Here is a 5,909-nt window from a genome sequence, read left to right on the forward strand (position 1 = left end):
GCGCTGCGGCGCCGCGTCCGACTGGCTGAAGGATGGACCGCTCCAGCCAGAGCCAGAGAGCTGGTTGTGGGCGTGGTTTCAGCAGCGGAGGCTGAACCTATGGAAATGAGCGCCTATGGTGACGTCACCCTAGGCGCAGATTCAGAATGGCTCAAAAAAAGGCCACGTGACACTGGGGGACTCAGTCCGGCGGGGGTCAGAGAGCTTGCAGAAATTCATGGTATTTTGTCTCCCCTGTGCTGGCAGGGTGAGGGGAGACCACTTTATATATGTTAAAACAAGAAAAAACGTGTTTTTCATAATAGGTCACCTTTAAGTCGTTTTTTTGAGGATTTGTACTTTACTTGCGTTTTTTCTTTTAATCAGGACTTTTACTTTTACTTCACTACATTTAAAAGTTAAAAAATATACTTTTACTTCGTTACTTTGACATTTTCCATCTTGTTACTCGTTACAAATTAAGATAATCAAAGAATTATATTTTGCATTTTTGGTGTTGTATTCTATACCACATTTCATTCAAGTAAAATAAAAAAAACAAGGGAAGGATCATTTTTGGTTGTGTTGCTTCTTTTCATGAATTGAATGTGAGCTACTTTAAGACTTTTACTCAAGTAATTTTCTTATGGGTGACTAACTTTTAGTTTGGGAGATCAAATTCCTTGAGGTTGTGATCGATCATAAACTTAACTGGAAAAAACATGTTGAATATGTAAAAGTGAAAATCTCAAAATCAATAGCAATCATGTACATGCTAAATCATAAAAGTTTATACTTAATTTACTGTTCACTGATACTTCCTTATTTAACTTACTGTGTGGAACTATGGGGATCTACGTTTAAAACCATAACTGATAAAATTGTTTTACTACAAAAACGAGCTATACGCATCATAAATAAAGCGGCATATTATGATCACACTAATCCATTATTTTTAAATTCTCATATTCTGAAGTTTAGAGACTTGGTTTATTATAGAACAATGCAAATCATGTTTAAAGCAAAAAATAAAACACTACCAGACAGTGTGCAGAAGTTTAATTGTGTAATTTTTGTATTGTTTGATTTGACCAAATGTACATACGAATTTCATTAGAATTACTTGAAATTATATGTGAAAAAAAACAAAACTTGAAATTTGAAAACCATTGAAGGAAAACACATGAAACTTAACTTAAAAGCCTAAAACATTTCACTTAAAATATTAAAATAAAATAGAAGAACCCGCTTAAGTCCTACAAAAGAGTAGTTAAGTGTCCTATTCGTCTGTTTTAATGATACAATTCGGCTTATGTTTGGCGACACTGGGTCACTTGGTTTTGAAACTACATCTCGATAGTAAAGGATTCATTGCACAACAAAGCATTGTACATTTTATATAACACTATGATTGTTCCATATCTGACCTGATATGGTCAGATATGTGTGGAAGTTTGGGGAAATGCCTGTAAAACATATATTCAGTCCATTTTCATTTTGCAAAAAAGAGCCATAAGAATAATCAGTAGAAAACGATATAGAGATCCAACAAATCCATTATTCCTTCAGTTACAATTGTTGAAATTTCATGAATTAGTAGATTATAGTATTCTGCAAATTATGTTTAAAGATCATAAGAAAACTTTACCAATCAACATTCAGAAAAGATTTGAAAAAAGAGAAAGCAAGTATAACTTAAAAGGAAGATATCTTTAAAAAAAAAAACAAGATTCAGGACTAAATTGATGGGACGTTGTGTTTCTGTGAAAGGAATCAGTTTTAGGAACAATCTGAACAAAGAAAACAAAGAATCCAAATCAAACATTACATTCAAAAGAACAATTAAAGCCAGTATGTTAAGGAAATATAATTACGTTTGATTGACATACCCCTTGACATGAAAGGTATAAACATTGTTTGTTGATGTTGAATGGTATTTACTGAATTGTAACTTGGGAACTAAAAAGGAATGTGACTGTCTGTGTTGGATGACAGCTATTTTATTTTATTTTTTTATTTACTTTGTTGTTGTTTTTTTAATCTTTTTATGATCTTTGTTAATTGATTTCTTGGGGAAAAGGGGCAGATTAAATAAGATTCTTCTTCTTTCTGCTCCCTTTCATTCACAATTTAGGAACGTTTGTGTTTATATTAAATTGTTTGTTTTATTTTATCAATGTATGAAATAAAGAATAAATAAAAAAAAAACAATATTTAACTAACACCATTTTAAATTCACTTTAAATTGAGATGTAACAGCTTTAAAAAAAATCTTTTCAACTATTATTTAGTCTACATCCATACTAAAACGCATTGAATCGGGGTCTTTTACGACAAATATCTACCGACTCTGACTTAACTTCGGCCCAACATTTGTTTATCTACCACATCGTTGTCGGGTTTATTTATATTCAGGCTCGTGTTCGTGTAAAAACCACATTATTTTGAGGAGATAAGAGGGCAGGCTTTTAGCTTTAGCTTTTATACTCACCTCGGCCCGTCAGAGGAATGACGCCCCCCTGACACGCCCGCTCATTGGCTGAAAAGACGGTGGGCGGGACTTTTAGCACCACGTCACTCGACGACCACGCTTTTTTTTATTGAAAATATCTTTATTGACAAACATGGCATCAAACTTTATTAAAATGCTTCTAGGAATAGGTGCATTTGAGAGAAAACAGCAGGAAAAGAAAATAATGAAAGGGGCTAGTAGGGCTTATCCAATAAATTATATTCAACAATTATGAATGAATGATTGAATTTTATTTCGAACATGTATATATATAAAAAATAAATAAAAAAATAAACAGTAACATCTTCATATGCACATAGGTTCAAAAAAGGAGTAGTAAGAAGTATACACTTTTTCCTAGTTCCTACCCCTTTATAACTATGAATTTACATTATTGCTATTATTATATCTACACAATATCCATATAAATATAGTCTATATAAATACTACGTAAACCTGCCTATTACTACATAACTACCGGTATCCATATAAGTATATATAAAATATATATATTACATGAATATTATATCAATATATAGAACATACAAATATAAATCTATATAAATATACACTATATAAACTACATAAATATCCCTATAAAAATATATATGCTACATACATAAAAAATATATAACATATATTACATAATTATAACTATCCCTCTCAACATGTTTGATTAAGTTTAGATGAGCACGTCACACAATAAAGGTCAAACAGTGTTTGGGTTGTGCTCATGGAGTTAGCCCTCAAATTCTTTACACTTTTGATCAGCATGTTCAGTGGATCATCTTAAATTGCAGCTTCCTTTTTTGGTGGAAAAGATTAGTGCACAGCTTATGTTCAAAATCAACAATAACATGCTGCCAAACTGTATCCAAAACATGTTTAATTTAAGACAAAGCCATTCCAACCTCAGAGGGGAGAGCAGATACAGGAAATGTAAAAATATGAACCAACACCAAACTCAAATGAATGTATGGAATAAGCTGGAGAGACGATGCTGGAGACAACAGACTGATAAAAGACGATGCTGGAAACAACAAACTGATACAAGACGATGCTGGAGACAAACTGATACAAGACGATGCTGGAGACAAAAGACAATGCTGGAGACAACAAACTGATAAAAGTTGATGAACAGATTCAACCCCTTTAATCTGTAGTGGCTGTGCAGGCGTCTTCTCCATCAATCACCGTCTCTCTGGTCTTGCTGACATTCAACCTCAAATGAAACATTTATTTGTACTGCAATTATTTTATATTGGTACTATTGTTATTATCATTGGATTACTCTATTGATCATGTATTTAGTACACATATCATGTTTATATATAATGATAAGGCAAAAGGATGGGTTTAATAAAGGCATAGGCTTCCCACAACGTTTCAACAAGGACATCGTCTTTCTTTCGCATTTTCCTTGGTTTTATTCCCTATTTTATTTAAAATTTTCCTTATGTTCAAATAAACTTTCAAAAAAAGATAATGCCGATATATTAAAAAAAGATATATATAAAAATGCATGTTCAATTTCAAATGCAACATTTTATTACATTTCTTTTATTTTGATTCTATTTCATTTGGAAATTAAATGTTCGGCATCTATCTTTTTGAGCCATGTTGGAAAATTAAGTTATAGTATCTTTAAGGAAAAAAAAGAACAGACATTTCATTCATCCCATCATTCATTTTAATGCACATCTGTAAACATGTAAAAAAAAAAAAAAACATTACACAAGTTTTAACACTGCAGACCGTTACAAAAAATGTGCTTAGAAAATCATTCATGCAAATACCGACAGAGAATATCAAACTCCCTCCCCATGAAAACTAAAGGCTGATTTATGGTTCCGCGTTACACCAACGCAGAGATACGGCGTAGGGTACGCGGCGACACGCACCGTACGTTCCGCGTCGCTGCTTACCCTACGCCGTCGATTTAACGCGGAACCATAAATCAGGCTTAAGACGCACACGAAGCCACGAGAGCAGAAACACCGACTGGAAAGATAAGCAATGTAATGGAATTAGCGTCTTCTTCTACTAAAAACAGATAATAAAGCGTTTAGCACATAAAAAAATACCTTCAAACGTCTGTTTTGGTCTTTAAATGTAAGCAGAAAATTCTGGGGGTTGTGAGTGGTTTACATGGTAACTGTTTTTCCTTCAGCTAGTCATGTCAGGTGAAGAGAAAATGCGAAAAGATTTACTGCTGTTCAGAGGTGTAGAAGAGGAAAAAAAAAAAGAATGACATCTTCCTAAAAACGGGCAGGTTTCTCACTGCAAAAAGTCAAGAATATTTGTCTTATCTCTAGTTAAAATGTCTTATTTTTAGTAAAAAAAAATCTCATTACACTTAAAACAAGACTCATCACTGGTAAAAAACAAAATTTTCACTTGTTTCAAGTAGATTTTCACTTAAAATAAGTAGAAAAATCTGCCAGTGGAACAAGATTTTTTTGCTTGTAATGAGAAGATAAATCTTGTCCCACTGGCAGATTTTTCTACTTATTTTAAGTGAACATTTACTTGAAATAGGTGAAAATTGTCAAGTTATTTTTCTGGTAATGACTCTTGTTTTAACTGTAATGAGATTTTTTGACTAAAAATGAGACATTTTAACTAGAATTAAGGCTCCTTGTTAATTGGTAGAAATAACCCCAACTTTAACACCAGCAGTCGTTACAGGTAATGACAAACAAGTCTTTAATCTAAATGTGAAAAAGTACATTTGAAAACAAAATAAAATCTAAGTCAGTGTAAGTTGAAGAAACAAAGAAGAGCAACTTCTGAACCACATGAACCGTTCTACAACGACACGATCCTTCCTGACGGATCAATAATCGTTGAGACTGTAGTGACTTCTGGAAGGTTCCTAATGTAACGCTGAATCTGCTGAAACCCCATTACTTCATGTTTATTTAATGACATTGAAAATAACACGACGAACATCGTCTCTCGCTTCACATCACCAAACAGATAAGGCAAACATGTTCCTCACATTAAAAAAAGGTTCAATTCTTAAAAATTAATAACCCATAAGGAAAAAAACAACAACACACATGCGCTATTGCCAAACAAAGAAACGTCTGCTCTGACCGTCTACGTACACAACTGCATTGGGGGGTTTTTGTTCAATTCTCACACTGCAAAAACTCAAAATCTTACCAGGAATATTTGTCTTATTTCTAGTAAAAATGTCTCATTTTTAGTCAAAAAATCTCATTACACTTAAAACAAGAGTCATTACCAGAAAAATAACTTATTTGACAATTTTCACCTGTTTCAAGTAAATTTTCACTTGAAATAAGTAGAAAAATCTGCCAGTGGGACAAGATTTATCTTCTCATTACAAGCAAAAAAATCTTGTTCCACTGGCAGATTTTTCTACTTATCTTAAGTGAAAATCTACGTGAAA

This window comes from Cololabis saira, chromosome 23 (assembly GCF_033807715.1).
Source record: "Cololabis saira isolate AMF1-May2022 chromosome 23, fColSai1.1, whole genome shotgun sequence".
Classification (NCBI taxonomy): Eukaryota; Metazoa; Chordata; class Actinopteri; order Beloniformes; family Belonidae; genus Cololabis; species Cololabis saira.